Source organism: Drosophila subobscura, chromosome J (genome assembly GCF_008121235.1).
Source record: "Drosophila subobscura isolate 14011-0131.10 chromosome J, UCBerk_Dsub_1.0, whole genome shotgun sequence".
NCBI classification, from domain to species: domain Eukaryota; kingdom Metazoa; phylum Arthropoda; class Insecta; order Diptera; family Drosophilidae; genus Drosophila; species Drosophila subobscura.
In genome coordinates, this window is record NC_048532.1 from 12,667,627 (window position 1) to 12,687,719 (window position 20,093).

At 45.7% G+C, this 20,093-nt stretch overlaps 1 protein-coding gene across 1 annotated transcript in view; it reads left to right on the plus strand.

Annotated features, from left to right (window-relative positions):
• Positions 1 to 20,093, plus strand: part of LOC117893291 (BAI1-associated protein 3) — a 44,864-nt gene that overhangs the window by 1,189 nt on the left and 23,582 nt on the right. The window contains 1 exon segment of the mRNA XM_034799861.1: positions 15,502 to 15,710. The gene's annotated coding sequence lies outside the window, so the exon portion shown is untranslated.

A 20,093-nucleotide genomic window follows, 5' to 3' on the forward strand; every position in this document is an offset into this window, starting at 1 on the left:
TTGGCTCGGTTCCACTGTTGTTCTCTAATTAAATTTATGCAAAATCTGTATTTCCCCGTCCCAAAACCGCAGATAGCAGAACTCCCACACCTCCCCATACAGATTTATGTACATATGTAAATACTCGCATATTCGCAGTGCACTTCTATCGGGGGAATGCAAATTTTTGAAATCAAATTAACCAAAGTAATTCCTGGCGCACCTGGCGGTACGACGAGTGTCCCACTTGGCGCCATCTGCTATGGTTCCCCTTCTCCATTACAAAGACAAACAATTTGGATCCCAAAGAAAAGCGGAATAATTGATGGAGAACGGCGGAGCAAAAGAGGTGCTGCCAGCCATAGGGATATTCTTATTTGCTAAGCAAACAAACAGACAAATAGAAAAGATTCCTGCCATAATACATAGGCCCCGTTTATTGGTTAGGGTATCGCTTAACAACAAACCCCGTAACGGTGAATGTGCGGGACACACAATGGGGCTTGGGGGCCACGGGCTTTCATGTCAACTTTGTTAATTAAATGAAGCACTTAACATCGAGACATATTTTGGTGCCAGAACCGAACAACACGGCCTCACCTGCACCATACCCATTTTCCCCATTTTTCCCCCTTTTTCCCTTTCACGGCATGAAAGGGGGTTACACTCTTCGGTGAGTGCCTTTCCGTTCTCTTTTTAAAGCTTTATATTTGTCATTTGTCGACTACATAATTTTGCTGTGCACCAGTTCCATTTTAATGACTGTCCAGTTCTCAAATGCTCCAGCAACTTCTTATCATAATTTCCATTTTGCTTCCGTTTCTCCGTTTGCCACTTGTGTTGCTTTATTGCTCGTCCTGGCAACGCCCCTCGACCTCCGCCCCCCGCATCACTCGAAGCACTCTACCAAAACAGTGTCCTTCGCCGCCCCATTGAATGCGGAGGGGACAACTTCAAAGACATTCGTGGACATTTCATTAGGAACTGCTTGCTTGCCCTTTGCCGTTTGCTGCTGCTATTTTGCATAAAGGTTGCAGGACAAACCAGTTCACTCCGTCCCGCCTGCCCGCCCCTCCCGCCTGTCAATTCAAATTTTGAAACTGAAACAGAAAAATAATTGGAAGAAAAATGTTTATTGCTGTTGACAGGCAGCAGCAGCATAACTTTTTCCGGCTCATAATTATTATTTTGAGTGTTGTTATTTTTTTTTTTCTCTCAGTTTTATAGTTTTGTTGGGGAATTCATTGTTTTGCTTCCCCCCAATTGTTTTTGACATATGCCTTGATGATTGTTTGTTTGTTTCAAGTATTTTATTGTGGTTTCTGTGGTCTGTCTGCCTGCCTGCCGTAGGATGGACATGAGTAGGGGAAAAAACATGGCTTTTACATCAGGAACAATAACAAAATTTAGCTTTGCGGTGGTCAAAACTTTATTACTTATTTTGTGTAAATGGAAACACTAATTTTTATTTCTACGAAAACAGTTTAACGAATTTATTATATTTTATTTTATTAACAAATGCATACGAAACCCTTCCAATTTATCACAGTGAAAAAGCAAAGCAGAGCTCTGTCCAATTGTCTTTTTCCATTCTTTCGATTTGTTATAGTTCAGCAAGTACCTCATAAATGATGCCAAATGGAATCAATTTCCATGGATTATGCATACATGTTGTATGAAAAGCATGCATAATGCCCCAGCTCATCTGGCTTTGTTGTAATGAAGAGCACACACACCCCAACCCCCCTGGGGGCAAGAAGAGGTGTACGTGTCCGTATTGTTGTACACCCCAGACTCCTCATCAAGGTTGCCATGCCAGTGGGCTTACGTATTCGATTCATATTGCTCTAATATGCGACAATAAGTATCTTTCATAAGCTTCGATATTCATGGAGCCTCATCCTCGGCTCTCCAGCCATCCACCATTTGTGCCACGCTGCGCTGACCTCTGTCACCGCCTGCTGTGTGCCCAAATATTTGTGTTGTGTCGCCGTCAAATCAGAATTCGATATGTGCGACAGCCAAAAGGCGGAATAAAGAGAATTCCTCAATTGGAACTCAACGCAACGAAGTAGAAATACCCTTGAAGGAGCTCCTTTGGCCTCCTTTGAGAAATTATGAAGGGTGCGGTGCGAGTACCACGTCAGAAATGGGCAATTAACCTTATCAAGGCGCTGAAGTTTCCCGCATTCCAGCAAAACAAAACACAGCAAAAAATGTCGGAGAAAGATGTGTCCACAATGTCGTTAGGAATCGCGGGACGGGCGAAGGGCAAACAACGGGAGAAAATAAATAAAACGAGACGAAACCGAAGCCGAAACCTAAAATGTATGCCATTAGGCAGACGGAATGCCAAAAGTAAAAGGGAAAAATGTCAAAAGGGGATGGGAATAGGACTAGGAATGGTGCAGGGAGCTGGAGCCTCTCCAAGCGGCAGGGGGCGGGCCTTGGTCTGGTGGCAAAAGCGAAAAAGCAATTTCAAATATTTTCGTTACCTGCTTGTAGGAAATTTTTACGTTTTTCTGATTACGGCAAAGCTTTCGTTACCTTTCTTTTTATTGTTGTTGCGTAATTGTGCGCAAGAAAAAAATAAAACGAGAGACAGACGACGAAAGGGAGACGCCGAAAGGGGTTAGGGGTAGCAGCAGGATCTGTTGTGGTGGGGCAGGGGCAGCACTTTAAGGACTCTCCCAGACATTTGAAATGCAAAGAGGCAGTGCATATTTTGTTGGTCCCGAAGCAGTAAGTAGATGTGAAGCGAAAACATGGCATACTTTAGCAGAACCAGAACAAAAGTGGAGCCCCGCAGTGGCATGGCATGGAATGGAGGATATGTGAACGTTACAAGGTGCAAGGTGCACGTTGCACGGGTATTTTGATAAAGCTCCTCGTCGTCGTAGCCAGCGAAATATTCTATGCGCGGGAATCGGATTTCCACATGAACTCAAGACGTTTGTTTATTAACTATGGGAAAGGAATTCCACGGAAAATGAAATAGAAAGAGTCGAGAACTGCTTGTCAAAGAGCTTCTCATGTTAATTCAATTCATTTCAATGAATTATTGTGTGATGCATAATCGTATGTGCCTGTCACTGCTGTACTTTCGTATGTAAAAGGAGTAGCACCATAGAAATAGCGGAGCCACAACTCAAATTTGCATTAGTAACTCTCCGAAAACTTTAGATCCAGACAGTGGAATCCTACCTCGAACATATCTTGCATATGCATACTCGTAGCTCCCCAAATGGCCTTCATATATCACACACTTTTTTCTACCATTTTTGTAGCGTCATGTGTAACGGCAAAGCTATATATTACCATACATAGATAGATGTACATGTATGTAGTCATCCCGCTCTGGCACAGAGCTTTTCCTCCACCCACTGCTCTTTTGGTCTATAAATAGCTGCAGCTCCAGCCTCAGCTGTGGTCTCTACATCCACCTCCAGCAGCTCCAACTGTTGCGCAGAGTTTGGGGATAACTAAAAATAGCCACCAGCTGGTCTGTTGGCTCTGTGGCTCCTCCGTGTGGCATTAAATCCAATAAATGCTGCTGCTGCAGACAAAATCCAAATTACCGAAATCAAACGCGGATGCGGACGTGGATGCGGGACTCCTTCTGTTTCTTGCAGCAATGTTTTTGTATGCTTTTGGTGTTGACCAAACACTCGCAGCCACACGGCATGTGGCATAAGACACTCGGCTGGGTGCGATACATATTTGCGTGAGAGCTGTTTGGATGTTTATCAGCTTGTCGCATGATTGATTTATATGCCCCGTGGATTATTAATGGTCGGGCCAAGTCAATTGAAACGCGAGACGCGACAACAACTCTTAACAGTTGTGAGCTCTGCTCCTCATTCATTATTGATGCGGCGAGGCAGCATTCTGTCCTGCATGAAAATGACACAAAGAATAAACGGAGTAACAAATAAAATAAAGGGGAAAATGTAGGTAGGCCCCTCCTTTAATTGCGACTCTTCTGGGAGCAACAGTCAGTCCTGTAGCCTGGTTAACTTTGTTTGCTCAAGCGAGTGCTGGGAAATGCGAAGCGGGAAAGCGGAGTTGGGAAATAAAAGCGGGAATGTGGGGAAATGGCAGTGGCAAAGGCATCGTATAAGAGTAGCTGCAAGCAGCGGATGCCAGAACAAAGTGAAAATTTCCTTTTGTTTTGCCTTTGAAGGCTCCCATGTAACCCTCAAAAAAAAAAAAGCAAAAACTTTCCCCTTCGACAGATGGCTGGGCGGAGGCATGCGGCATGCGGCACACACATGTGACAATTCCTTGGAGACAGGACCTAAGTAAACCTGGTGGCTGGGTCCTCATGGGCGCAGCTGACTGTTTTATGGCTCAATCATAATTTTTCACACTGTTAATGTGCAAATGCGAGCAGCCCAGACAGGCCAGAGCAGGAGGAGGAGCTGCAGAGAAACCTACTTAAAAGACAGCAAACACTCGACTGCGCTCTCTCGCTGGAAAAGTGTGTGTGTGGAAAAGTTTTTCAAGTGTTAAATGAGATAACGTAAACATTGTGATGCTGCCACAGCCTCACTGCCACTGCCAGTGCCAGGACAATGCCACACAGTCTCTACCATCTCTTAGCAACACGTTGACAGGACTGACAGTTCCACTGGGTAGAATGTTATGCACAGAGCGCCAGAGCCAGAGACAGAGCCACCAGAGCAGCCGCAACTCAGTCCCGCCCTCTCCTAGTCATAATAATTATTAAAAAATATCTCTGGGCCCTTCTCGTGAAAGTTCTCTTAGGGGGAAAGGGTGTGGCGTGTACACTTTTATGCAGAAAAAGTTGACTTTTCGGTGGCTGGTACTTGTAATTTATTGCTGAACTGACATTTTGATTGCGCTTTTGTCTGTCGAGTGCGCTCTGGGAAGGATCTGCAAATATTTGTGCGCTTCCTTTGACATTTGCAGGCGCAACACTTTGCCGTGCCGTGCCGTGCCGTGCCGAGACGACGCCTCCTCCAACTTAATTGAGTTTCAACAAGTGGCAAATGGGCATCCGTTCCGGCAGCACCACCAGGATTGAAAAGTGTGTACAGTACAGGAATGTACAGAGATTGGTCTGCCTGCCGATGTGGCGACGACGACGACGACGGCTGATGGCAGCCATATCATCAAGTGGTCTATGGGCTAATGAATTGCCTTGGCATGCAATGGCCTCTCGAGTCGGTTAATGAAGTGTCCTGAAGATGCACAGATCCCATGGCAGCTAGGACACTGGCTTTTGGGTTCTTGTGTACTTATTCCTGTCGTATTTTCGTATATATAGAACCATCATCAGACGCCTTCTGTGAAATGTCAAATGTCAATATGAATTTATTGAAAATGCAAAGAGACCGGAGAGAGAGACAGACACAAATGCAGAGGGAGAGACAGAGAGAGAGAGAGAGAGAGAGAAACATAAATAAATGGATTTTAGAATGAAAATTGAAAACGATGCCAGACTGCAGGATGACGATGATGAGAACGATGACGTTGGCGGCACAGAACGAGGCACTACGGCTGTCCTGGGCCTGGCCTGGCTTATTAGTTTAAATTGTAAACAGGAAGTGTTGCGGCACCGGATATAAGGCAAAAAGACGAAAGCCAAGAAGGCGTCAAAAGGAAGGGGCATGGCACTTAAGCTGCGACATGGAAAGATTCAACTTCCTCGCTGCGCCTTTAAGCCTGTCAGCAACAGCAGCAGCAGCAGCTGAGGGCGAGGCATAAACTTTTAAGCGAATGACAAGAGCGGAAGCAGCACGACAAGAGCCCTGGTCTGGCCTCGGCAACGTCCCCCCGCCACTCTGTCCCTCTGTTTGCCGTTTGTTGCAACTGTCGAGCATTTAGTTAACTCTTGGCGGTGTCCTTGTCATTGTCAGCCAGTCAGTCCGTCAGCCAGCCAGCCAGCCAGCCAAGTCTGTCTCTCTGCCTGTGTGTCAGTAGAAGCCAAGTCGAGTCTGTTGGCTCTGTTTGCTAGGAGGGGGGCTTAAAGCTCAATGAGGTCTTTAATTTGCTACACGAACCCCTCAGCTCATCTCTTGATTTATTCAGCATTCTCTTGCATTTTCCATGAGGCTACAATGCCGATGCTTGGGTGTGTCTTAAAGTGAGGCCCACACGTCGTATTGTTGATGTGTGTAGGGAGTGTGCAACAGCACGAAAAACCAACAAGACAACAAAAATTAATTAAAAAATCCTTAGGCGGGGTGGCATGGCAAAAGTGAAGGTTCTCCAAATCGCTTAATTATATTAGCAAACATTAAGTTTAAAGCTTAAATGGGTGGCGCGGCCAGGAATCAAGGGAAGCAGGAAACAGCAGGGAGTGGGGAGTGGGCCGCCTTCAGCGCCGCTTTTATGGCCAAATACACAAAAGGAATTGTTGCTGTAACAATGACTGAGGGAGGGGGAGGGAGAGTGGGAGCTGCGGCTCTGTTTCCTGCGCCCTGGGCCTATTGTCTCCGCTTTTCTTCGACACAATTCGAGCGCAACAATGCGACGTTTTAGGCATTTATGATGTTCCAAAGTTGTCCCGATGATTTAGATGTTGTGTGTGTGTGTGCGGGGTGGTACCTCTCTCCCTCTGCTGCCTCATGCCTCCTGGCAATGGTAATTGAAGTTGTCATTGCCTGGGAATCGTACAAGCCACTGCCATTGGGCCAGAGCATCAATCATATTTATGCAGTTACACGCAACACACCATAACAGACCCAGAACAGACAGAACCCGGAGGAGTGGGAGCACGAGGACAGGCACCTGTCTCACCCGAGAGAGATGCGTGATTTATGCGTTGCGTACTCCATGGACAATGGTTTGGTCCTGGCTCCAGGGTTCTGGCTCCTGCTGCTGCTCCACCAATGAAGACATGAGCGAGAGAGTGAGGAAGTCTATTGCCAACTTTTTTTACAAAGTAGATAACCAAATTTCGAACAACATAAAAGTTGCTTTTGTCAGTTTGGCAAACAATGCGCATAATGCATGAGAATGGGAGCGTCCCACCTACACCTACACCGCCACCTCCACCCAAGCCCTTGGCCCACAAAATTTGAATGCTTTTGCTCCCTCTCTCCCTGTTGTTCCTGCTCCTGCTCTGCCCTGCTGCCCTGCTGCCCTCCTGTAGCGTGGCCAAGTAGCATGTACATGTTGTGGCATAATGGACAGCTTACTGCCGCATTAAGCTGCTTTCAATAACGTTGGTCGAAAATACAAGTTTGATTGGAAAACTCTCAATGGCGCAGGGCAGGGCAGGCCAGGCCACCCAGGCGATGGCTGATGGCTGCCAGGAAGGTTCAGTTCAGTATTCGGTTCGTTTCGATTCGGTCCAGGGGTCAGGAACAGGCTATTGTCTGTCAGCTTGTATTATCATATTTTGTATGTGCAATTTTGTGTTGCTCTTTGCCCAACCCAACATCAGGTCGGTGTCCTGTGCAAATCAATTGCCAAAACTCTGCGACAAAGAAATGCCATTAAAAATAAGCAATCAGAAAGTCTTTTGTACAATCTCGAACCGAGTTTACACTATGGATGAATTCTCATTTTATATTGTTTATATTTTCTAAATTATTTTACCATTTTTCGGCAAGGGATTGATCAATCTTTGGGGGCTGCCAGGTTTCTCTTTTTAAATGACATTAAACAATGAATGAAGTGAACTGGTTTCCGTTCAGCTGCAGGACTTTTAGACTGTTTTCGTTTAACATTTTTATTATATTTTCACTTAATCTGACATTGTCTCTCGTTTAAAAAACGAACAGCTCATACATATGTATATTTTGTGAATATTTTTTTTGTTTGGCGAATCCTCCAACCCATATTTATATGCGATGTGCCAACTTTTGGTCACGTTCGGGGCAAAAAAGGAAAAGCAGCAGAGCCGAAACAACAACAATGCCCGCACTCTATAAAGGTTAAAAACTTTATAACTGACAACGGCAGCAGGGGGCTGTGGGTGGACAGACAAATGGCCAACTTTTTCATTTTTATATTTTTATTTTTTTAAAGAGCCTGTCTATCCGAAGCCTAGAGGCCTAGGCCGCCAAAACGAAGACAGTTTAATGGGCTTTGACAACAGAAACAGAAAAAAATGTAACAGACAGCGACGGTAGGGGTTGGGTTGATGTGGTGGGTGCCCAGAAATTCGGGGTAAATGAATTATGTATGTGTATTTGTTTAAATGTGTTGTGTGTCTGTGTGTGTGTGTGTGGGAATTGTGTTTTTGGTAATTTGTTAATCTCAATGTGGAGGGGGTGGCCTCCATTAAGCCTAGGCTTCGGCAGCTGTTTATGTCACTCATCCTCCTATCAACATCATGAATACAATTCCGCATAAACGACGGGGCTGTGCAGATGCCTTTTAGTTATCTCCCGTGCCACTGCCACACTGCCACACTCGGCTTGTCCTTGCCTGCCTGCCTGCCAGTCTGTTGCTTAGCGTTTTTGATAGAGCCAGCCAGCCAGCCCTGTCTGTCTGTCATTCACTCTGTTTGCTGTCTCTCTCTCTCTCTCCCCACTATCTCACTCTCTTGTTCTCTTTGTCCGTCTGTCAGTCTGTCCTACTGTTTGTCTAGGCAGCCATTTTGACTGTGTGCTGCTGCTGCTGCTGCCGCTGTCCATTGTTTTTGCTGTTCTGTTCGTGCGCGTTCTCTTCTGAGTTTTGTTGCCTGCCGCCTGCTACCACATTTCTAATTGAATTGCTGGCTATGTAAACGCGTCTGACACGAACAGGCGGGCTGCCTGGAGCTGCTATTGGAGCACACACACAGCCAACAGGACGCCAGGACACAAGCACCGGTAGAGGCACGGGTACGAGTACCGGTACCCCGGTACCAGGACCCATAATCGAATTAGATAAGTTAATAACTTGATAAAAAGTTACAGCATGCTCGATTCCTGCTGTTGTTGTTGTTCGATTTTGATGGCTGGCTGCTGCCTTTTGTCGTCCAATCGTTTGTCATTCATTGTTTGTCAGTTGTCGCCGTCAATAAATGCCAAAATCAAGTTGCCAAAACAAAATTTGAATAGAGGAAAATCAGGGGCTAATAAAAACATTGAAATTTGCAATTTTTATCAACATTTTTATCCAAACACAAAGCATAAAATGTCTGAAAACATATGAAAAGCGAGAAATAACTTTCGGGCTTTTGTCGGTGGGCCAAAAAAATAAAGCCAAAAAGAAGAAAAAAAAAGGAAAAAATCAGAGGGAGGAAGAAAATGTAGCGAGAATTATTTCCTGAATTATTGGCCTCGTTATGGCAGGGGCGTGGCATAATTTACGAGCAGCCAACCAACCAGACCAACCAACCGTCAGCACCTTCATGGAACACATGGTTTTGGCCTTATCGATTTTGCTGCTCAATTTATGCATGATATTTGCGGCTGGACTGCGACTGTGGCTATGGCCATGCGGACATATGGCCTTAAAGGACGTGATGAGCAGACCAAAACTTCCGGCATCTTTTGGCCACTTAAAGCCGTTCGTTCTGTTCGGTTCGGTTCGGTTCGATCAGGTTACGGGGGGATGAGGAAGCAGGCCACAAGCACCAGACTGACACTAATCAGTTCAAAGCACATTGACCCACTTGGCCAAAAGGTGACCCATCAAATGCTGACACAATGAGAGACGAGGGAGTGAGTGTTGGGGGGCGTATGCAAACCACAATAGCCGACAAGGCAAGCCGACACTCTGAGCCATATGGTGGGGAGAGCCGCGTTGACAGCTCTCCGCCAGTTGTCCAGCAGCGGGCTGCATTTTAATGAGTTTATTATGCCAAAGGAGCGAGGGCAAAGCAAACATATTTAGCCCGTTTGTGCGATAAATTAAACAGCAAGGAACCAACGCGTCCCACCCCGAACTAGGTCGGGCACACAACAATAATGATGTGTGCAGAAGTGGACAGTGCCTGGAGGGACTTGCGAGTCCCTCTGTACTCCACATTCATCCATCTGTCCATCCAACCATCCAAATCGAGACAAAGCAATAAGCTTACCTGCACAGTCTGCGGTCCGTGCCTTCAGGCCATTATCCTGAGCTCATTAAAGGCAGCAGCAAATCGCTTTAAATGTGGCTGTTGCTGCTTCAACTGTTTTCCCCTGGAAATATCCAGCAAAGCTCGTCAATAAATTCAGTGCGAATTCCAAGGAAACGAAAATCTTTTAAGCATTTCCCCCTTGGCGAATGAATGACCGTGAATTTCACTTTGGCTTCGCGCCGCATCGGCCACCAGACAAAAGTAATATTTATGTGTTGTGTGTGTCCGTCCAGAATGGGAAAACCCAAAACGAAAAAAGTGGGCCAAGTTTTTAATAAACACGCAAAAGTTTTTGGCACGCACACACACGCAGGCAGGCAGAAGAAGAACACATACATATATATATTATTACACTGACAAACAAGTTTTGGGAGAAAGAAAGCCAAAAGAATTTCAATACAAGCAGAGAATAGAGTGGCAATTTGGTGTGGCTACGTGTGTGATGTGTGACCGTGTCTCTCCAGCACTAAAAAGTGGCCAAGTCTCTTCGCCTTTGGCTTATTAAATTAGTGAGCGCACTCAAGTCGAACGGGAACGGCCCCGGCACCGGCAACGGCAACAGCAGCGGGACACACAGCTGAAACGGATGTCTGGCATATACAAACTTTTTCAATTTCCTGCACCGCTCCAGAGGAGAGGGATCCATATGTGTGTGTGTGTGGATTTGTGAGTGAGCGACGTGTCATACCGCACGGTTTTTAGTGGCTGCCATTTACCTGAGCAGCATTTTGCAATGGCTTAGCTTAACGCTGCCATTGCCGAGCCAAGCCAAAGCCAAGCCCAGCACACAGAACCCTCAGCCCTCAGCCCCAGTGCCCAGTTCCCAACTCCCTATACCGCTTGCTGTTTCCAGGTCAACTAGTGGCTTATCCTGTCCCGCGTTTAACTTTGGCTAAGTCAGGGGCAAAACAAGGAACAGAAAAACCAACGGAAATTGTGGGCAAAGCCCAGCCACTGACCATCACTATACATATAAACATTTATGTACATACATATGTACATATGTACCACAGGTAGCGGGGCGACCACGCTTACACATATTTTATCTCATTTATTTCTGGTAATTTACTTTGATTCATCGATTTTGTAATATATACGTGGTGTGGGATTAGATGGCCAAAGAGCCAAAGAGAAACACGAAATAATTACACTGACATTGAGGGTATTACAGGTTTTAATATGATATTTGGCAGGGAAAGCATTTCAAAAGAGAGACTCCTTTAATGCCTGACTTCTAGCTAATTGTGCTCCTTCGATTGGCAGCTTTAATCCTAAGTGGGTGAAGCGAAGTGGCTCACTTGAGTGTTCGATCAGTTAGCTGATGGATAAGTTGGCTGGGTGGCACTTTATTTTTTTTCTAAAGGGTATTTCCGTTTCGTTTAGCTCTCTGCCCATTCCCCATATCCGCAGGAGGACGAGTGCGAGTATATATATTATTTTTGGTGTATTTTATTTTGCCCTGGCCATGCATCAAAATGTTTCCCCCAGCCGTTGGCTTGGGTGTGTTTGTGTCGAAATCTGATTGAGTTATTGAGCTAAAATTTCATCGGGCTTCCATTTACGAGTAAATGTTCCTGTTGTTGTTGTTATTGCTCGCTGCTGGCTGCTCGCTGCTCTTTTTCCAACAATTGTGCACATAACAATAATAATAATAATCGTATACTTTTATGTGGCAGATAGAAGCCGCCTCGGATTCCGTAAAGATGTGTAGCACTGGATTAAGGTTTAATGCGTGCTCTGGGCGCAGAGCCTGCCCCTGCTGAAAGGCTTTAATGCGATTTGTAAATATTAATCACACGCCGTGTTGCACTCAGTCGAATCAGAGCAGATACTAATGCAGGGAACCTTTTATGAGAAATGCCAAAGCTTGCAGAAATACAAATGACTCTCATTTGACAGTGGGCAGACATTGAAATTGAAATATTAATAAATTAGCCAGAGCTGAATGGGTGGTACAAGGGGTACGGGCACAGATGCAGACAGGCAGCCAGGAGGTGCAGGCACTGCTGTTCAAGGACATTTCACTTATTGGATGCTCGAATCAATGACCAAATAACAACGGACGCCATTAACAAAAGTAAACACACACACCCCTACACAAGAGTATCCTTACATATATCCTGGCTGTCTGTGAAGGTAAAAACAATCGATGGACAGCAAACACAGCAGGGGAGTGGCAGGAGGAGGAGGATGGCACACAGTCGACTGACAGACAGGACTCGCAGGGCTGGCTGACTGGCTCCCAAAGGGCAATTCATTGACAATTTGCCCAGGCGGAGCATGGAAGTTTTTGGCACCTGATTGGGGGTATGGTTGTGGGGGAGTGTGTGTGTGTCCTCCTCTCGTGAGTCCCCTAGGGGCCGCCAGTCCACGCCTGCAAGACATGTCATCCTACTCCCTCGTACATGTGTAGGAGTCGCTCTTCGAAGTGGAGCGACTGGCTGTTGGGTTTATTGTTTGCAATTTGTTTTTAGCTGCCCGAACAGAACTTTTGTTTTTATAGCTCAACCTGAGGCTACAATCCAGTGGGCACGGGCACGCCCTCTGGGCTAAAAATAAACCAGAAATCGTCCAAGACGTGCTCTATTTATAGCCCACAGGCAGAGGCCGGCCAGGGTGCTTAGCATATAGAGACGATGTAGCACTAACGGCGTCGCCAGCAAACTAATGCCGATTGTGGCTTGAATCGTGGCTGCTTTCGCATTGACATTTAAGCTGCCACAAATTGCTTTTCTGTTGCGCCTATACTCCTTTGTTCCTGCCACACACACACACGCACACGCACACCTCCACACATGTTTTGCCTTTCCTTCTATTTGCTTGCTTCTTGCTTTCTTTCCACCTTCATCTGTGTTTCTGTTTCCCTTTCGGTTGTTGGGGCATTCGTCTGCATGCGGCTTATCGAACGAATTTACATAACGAAAAATGAAATTTCCAAATTATAACAAATTGAATTTACCAAAAAAAAAAAGGAAAAGGAAAGGGGAAAAAGGAATCTCCTGCTCTAAATATTGACATATGCCAGGGATGCCAAACGGAATGTCTTAAGGGATTTACATGAGAGAAATAAATGGGATGCAAAAAGAATTATAGTTTGATGGGAACATCTTTAAATTGGATTACAGTTAATATTCCATTTGCCTGATTGCAATTTCCGCTTTAAGAATTATAACCGTAAATATTTCACTTGAAGTTTGAGGTATCAATAAATGCGATAATTAATATTATCAACCATAAAATGATACAAAAAATGGCCAACCATTGTACCACATTATGTAGCCCTTCTCTTGTTCAGTAGTTCCCGGCAGAATTCTCTTGGAATCAGGTTTTTGGTTGAATGGCTCGACAATCGCTGTTGCTTTTGCTGTTGCTGGTGTTGTTGCCTTGTGCTGTCTGCTGTGCGAACCAGTTCCAATCGGATGCACTCTGCAGTCCTTGTACTCCAATCAGTCACCCACGCTACGTGTTCCAGGTCCTCGGCATGTTTCGATGTTCTGTTCTGCCAGTTGTGCGAACAGTTCTTGGCTACTGAATGCTGGCTGCTGGCCCCTGCATTGTGTTGTGTCGTCTCCTGATCGGCAAACGCCATTTCTTTGCCATGCCATTCGACAGGCTCAACTTCCACCTCCGTGGAGCTCCTTCCGCCGCTGCGGCTGCGAGTTCTGGGCTGCGTGCTTTTTTCTGTATTTATGCGTTGATGTTTTACGTGCCCAAAATACCAATACCCTCGGAATACACGCCGTATGTGCGATGATTGTACGTGTAAAGTTTATATTGTGTAAATGCCGGGCAGAGGCAGCAGACAGCGAGCATGGCAAAAGGCAAAAGGGAGCACACTGCCGCCTGGCGCTGGCCAAAAAAAAAGAAAGAATATAAATGCTGTATGTATGACCCTGGAAAAGGGTTAGCCTCCCCCCGCACACAACAAATGAATTTATGTGGTTATTCTGTTTCTGTTTCTGGTCCTCTTCCGTTCTAAAAGGTATTCGATTTCATTCGTCAAACGCAGAGAATGAATTTTAGTGCTCTGTGGCTTTGCTTTTCTCATTTCCCATTTCCCTTTTCTGTTTTTTCTCTGTTTCGTTGTTATTAAAGCATGCCACAATATTGACGCTACCCATTATCAAAAGCTTTTAGTGCAAAAATACAGCTGGCAATGGCATTCAGCCAGGTCCCAGGTCCGAACTCCACATTCCCATCTACGTTCACGTCCCCCGTGGGCTACTATGCCAACCAACCAAACAGCGAGAAGGGGAACAGTCGACCCTTTGACAGTTCTGTCATTTGGAGCGTCCCGTCGCTGCGTTGCACATTTCCATCTGTGCATTGTTGTGCCCCTCATAGCAAAAGCAGCAGCCACACTTGCTCCTGCCTGCTCTTCGAACCCCATTGGATGGTCAACGTGTAGAACTGACTATCTGCTCACCAGCAGAGAGCTTTTCCATTCGCTTTTCCTTTTGGCATGTGCAATTGCCTAGACGGACAGGACAGCCAGCAGCAGCAGCAGCAGCATTCACGACAACAACGAACGACATTGTGCGACGTGCGTTCTGTAGTTTTGTGGCATGCTGGCTATGGCTTTCGCTCTCGCTATCGCACCGACTGTGTGTGGCTTTGATTTGACTTTCAGTTGCCAATTCAAAAATGTTTCAGCAGTTGAAAATACACAAGCCTTAAATCCTACATTCGGACAGGGGATTCAAAACACCCGACAGCTTTTGCTTGATTTAATTTTTAGTTATGAGAGAACATTAATTAACAGATTTATGTTGAAAATATATTTTAAAATAAACAATCTTCTTGGGATTACCCAAATGCATTTAATATCTAACTTTTGAACATATTAAATCTGAATTGCTGAAGAAATTCAAATCTCCGCTTAGAGATTTTGGAAAAGTTAAGCCCCGAAAACTTAAACAGCCGAAAGGCAAGGCAATTAATGGCCTAAAAAACGTACACAAAATGGGAGTCGTGCTCTCCTAATTTAGTTTATTTTTCTGTCGGACTTGAGTGCGTGAAATCAACTAACGGAAACGGATACTCATGCAACCAGAGCGGAAATGTAACGGTGCCTCGAGATGGAGCACCCAACCAAAAAACAAAAAATAAACCCAAGAAAAAGGGACCCAAATCAACACCCACGAATCCAGGCGCAGACAGGGTCGTGTGCCGTGTCGTCAGGGAGGGGGTGGCAAACATTTCTAGCATTAAATTTATGTACATGTCATTTGGGAGGGCGTCGTATACGTAACGTTGACTAGAGGGCATTGGCTTCTCTCTTTTCCTTTTTCTCCCTTTCGTGGCCGTAAAGTGTACCTGTGTACCGGCCCGAAATGTAATGGCATTGCTTAAAAATATATTTGTTAGCTGCTGTCGGCTCTGCTGCTGCTTCGCCTTAAATCCACACAAATTAAGCCCTAAATTAGAAAGCCATCACTCGAAGTAATTGCCGGGCCGATTCTTATGGTTTATATCCTTGGTTTTTATCTTTGCAGTCGCAGCATTAGAGGACGTGCCGGGCATGCCGAACGGGCCCTAGCCAGAGTCCCACAGTTTCAGGCCACAGTCTTAGCCACATCCACAGAGCCGGCATCGGCAACATCCGCAGCGAGGAGCAGGAACATGATGTAGAAGACGACGACGACGACGACGACAACGTTCTTGTTGATGATGCGCCATTGCCATCGAATTGTCTGCCTTTTCGGTATGTTTGTTTTAAAATTTCATTTTTATTCCCCCTTTTTTTCATTTTCCATGCAGTGCATTGTCCCACATGAAACTTTAATTTTATTTTTGCATAATTCTGTAGGTGTCTGTGCGGCAAAATGCTCGTTAAACAGTAGGCAGTCCGCAGAGGCTGGCTGGCACACATGGCCCCCCAGGAATGTGTCCGTTTTGTCAAATGCTTTTTCTGTTTTAAATTTGAGGCAGCCACCGCTGGGGACATCACGGGGACAAACGTGTCAACTGGGATGTGATCCAATGAGAGTTGAGTAGAGCCAGGCGGGGTGGACTGTGGACTGTGGGGGGTGTGTGTGTGTGTGTGTGTTTGTGTGGGATGACAGTGACACCAATTATGCATAATTTTCATGGCAACCTCTGGGCCGGAAGGAACGAAGAACAACAACAACATCAGCAGCAGCAACTACCATCATAACAATAGAAAACTTTATTAATCATGCATAACGCTTTTAGGCTGCGCAGATAATAAACAGGAAATTTATTTTTATGATTATTATTGCTGGTACGCAAATGGTCAGCAAAAAGGGGGAGGGCTGAAATTTGGCTAGAATTATTTCATTAGTGAAATTAGGGAATAATTTTTGATGGTGCGAAAGGATAACGTGTGGTAATTTAGGTGCAAATTCCAGATTGGATCGATAGATTGCCCACAATCGATGCTGTCCATGGGTTTTCTGATAAATCAATTCAAATAAAACCTTTACAAAATCAATGACAAATTTCTGCTTAGTTTTCTTTTCTTACCATAGAAATTTCTTGCCTTCTTTGTCCTTTTTTTGCCCCTTGTATGTTATTATTATTTGCCCTTTGCCACGCCCACAAACAAGCCAGAAACATGCACCACAGCAACGCCCATACCCCAAGTGAGTGGTTGATCATCATGTGCTCATCCTGCGGAGTCTTGTATGATAATTCTTTTCGTTTCTGTGGTGCCCCCGGACTGACCACAGTTTTAATGCCTTTTTCATTGTCTTTTCATCGTCATCGCCGTCGCAAATGTCGGGCCTCATGTCTGGTCACGCCCTTGGTGGTCTCTCTGTCTGTCCGTCCGTCCGTCTGTTTGTTCACATCCTTGCCAGGGCTCAGAGCACAGAGCCTGTTCCCTTTGCATAGCCCCGCAGCGGAGGAGGAGTGACAGTGGGGCACTAGAGTGGCTCAGGCAAATTGACGTCATGTCATCAATCAATCTTGCTGCAGAGCTTGGGGCCGCCACACGCCAACGCATCGTCACAGTTTTTCTTTTCTGTGCAAAAATTTCCTTTCACTTGTGCTTTAATCTTAGTTTAAAAATTTTACTTTTTGGACAGTTTTTTTCATTAAAAACTTCCCCATTTTCATTATGCATGGGAAAATGAAAGGCGACCTTTAACTGCAGTTTGATTTATGCTTTTTTAATGAGCAAACCTCGCTGGTCCCGGCTGTTTATTTTCTGGAGCATTGTCTGTTCGAGAGGGACAGCTCAGCAGCTCGGGCGTGAAACCAGCGCAAAATTTCCCTGGCTCTGAGGGCGATGAAGGGTTCAAGGCCATTGCATTGACCTTTTTCGCTATAAATATTCAAAGAGCGTACAGAGAGCGAGAGAAAGAGCTGTACAATAAATAGAAAATAACAAAACGAATGGCGTTTGGGTGCTGTTAAATTTTAATTGCGTCGCAGGACCCGGCTCGAGGACACCGTCTCCCCAACCTTCGTATGCGTTGTACATGTGACCAGGAGAAATTGTCGCTGCTAATTTCCCATTTAGCCCCGGTTCGGCTCCATCTTTCCCTTCGCTTCTACTTGCCACATCCATCGCCTGCTCCTTCCTGTGTGTGTTTTCCTGTGTTGCGCTGTTTTATTGCTCGGTTATTTTAATTAAAAACTTTGCTCAGCTGACAGTACCAATTGCTACAAGAGTACCCATTCCCTCCCCTGCCACTTCCCTTTGGCATCGCATCTTTGCCTCGGCTTTGGCTCAAAGTTTTCCGCGCATTTTGGCCGCCTCGAGGCAGCGTGTGGCATGCAGACAACAAGCCTGTCGAGACAAGCGCTACTTTGTGCAAGTATCTGCTTTGTCCCAGGCCCCTTCTCCTTCGAGGACTTTTGCTATTTTTATGCCGCTAAGCTGCCATTAAAGCCATATGCAAAATATGGCCATGTTTGCCATCTTTTGTCTTTCGCCACTCCGCTATTCTGGGTGTGTTTTTATTTGCTTACCACTGCTCCCTCTCCCCCTCCTTTCTCTCCCTTATGTCACCTTGTTGATGATGTTGACGGTATTCGGAAACAAAGCGGCGCAAAGCGAAGGTCCTAATCCCGCTTAACGTTCTGTCGACAACATCACTTGGGGCAACCATCAGAGCCGACGCCAACACATCACTCAGCCACTCGTCACATGAAATACACGACGGCTAATATTATGAACAAAAAAAAGGAACACTCGAGTAAAAAGCGGCTTAAAGCGAAATGGGGTTGGCGAAATGCCTCCTTCTGTCAACAAAAATCTGCCTGTAAGTTCAGGTTAAATATAAACGTGGAAATAATCCAGAAAAGTCAAGAGGAAAATTGATTGCAAAAAGAGCGAGGAATAAATAGGTTTTCACAACACTTTCGGAATTTTTCCCTGCGGTCTGAGCCTGAACTTTTTAACCAAACCAATTAAAGATTAAACTTCAAACTATACCTCATAATTAGCCCACAGAATGTTTGGTAATGCCCGGCATCCTGGAAATTTCCTCTTGCCCCCGCTTCCCGTTTGCAAGGTCCGCCAACACTTTTTTAATTACCGAGCGTTTAAGCAAACAAAAGCGCGGAAAATGTAGTACACAAAAAAATATACATGTTCACAGCAAAACGCAGAAGGGAGGGGGCGAAGGGAAGCCTCCCCCTGTATGCAAAAATGTATGCATGAGCGGGTTACACGGCGTATGCGTGTTTTGTGTGTGTGCACTTCGCATACGCCAACGCCGCCGCGTCCCCGCGCGCACCATAAATAAGCTGTGTGAAGCGCCTATAATTGTAGACCTTGGCGAATAAACGCAGGATAGGCGAAACAGGAAAAAGGGGGGAATACCTGGCATTGGCCAAACAAAGCAAAAAAAGGCCAATGGCAATGGCGTCGCAGTGTGGTCATAACAAGAAAATAAAAGAAGGCACAGAGATATATAGAGATGCAGAGAGAGCGAGCGAGAGAGAACAGAAGCTGAAAAGCAATTTTTATGATGGCCTTTGCCAACACAGTAAAAATGAACTTAAAGCCGAAGTCAACGAGCTGGAAACGTTGAACGTCTGGCAAGACCATAACCCATCCTCACCTTTGACACTCTCTTTCTCTGTCCACCCCCCACCTATTTGTCGCTGTCTGTCTGTCTGTCTCCCTATCTCTCCAGCTCTTTATGCCCCATTGCGAGTACATTTTGTGCATTGAGCCGTTCTGGATTTGCTTGTAATTTGCAACAATGTGGCGCTGTAAAACTGCCACTGCTGCTGCTTCTGTTGCTGCTGCTGCAAGAAGATGTCTTCGTTTTGGCTCCAGCTTTTGTTGTTTGACAAGTCAGAGGCAAACAAAGCATCCCTAGACGCACACACGGGACACACATGAGGGAAGCCATGCTACAGAACCTCTAATCTATAGGGTATACCCACATGCCATCCTTTGGATTTGATTGGCGTCAAAGAACGCATCAAAGCGTAGAAGAACCTGTGAGAGAGCGCAGCAAGGTGACTTTCAAGTTCAGTGAGCACAGAGCACAGCTCCTGCAGGAGGAGAAGAAACTCTTCTTGGAGCAAAAAACTTGTATGCTCCTGCATTAATTAACAGCATAAAGAGTTTATCGAAAGTTTACAGACTCAAATCCCCCCACTTTAGGCGAAATTTGTGGCATGCCATCCATCGATTGTGAAAGGGCGAAGCGTGCTCGGAATTTGTAATTAATGCTGCAACCGGATACTGCTTCAGGGACCAATGGATGTGCCACTTTGGGATTGTTGCAATGTCAAAGGCAACAATTAAATATTGGCTCTCGGGGCCATGTTGCGGCTCCTCTTCCACTCCGCCGTTCTCCCACTCTCTTTGCGGTCTGGCCACACTTGACAATTAGGCGACACAGAACACTCGCACAGTCACATTAATTATGCATGCTTTGTGTGTGTCGCTGTCTGTGGGCGAGTGCGTACGCTGACACGCCTCGAATTTCCGGAGCGAGACAGACACACACACACACGCGAATTCCTGCTCTTTTGCCAAAAACACATTTTTGGTCCTCGCCGCAAATACATGCACCAGACCGCTGGATCCCATGTCCTCTGAGTGGATGATTTGAGAGGAGATGGATATTCGAGCTTGGAGCTATGGGGTTTCTTCAAG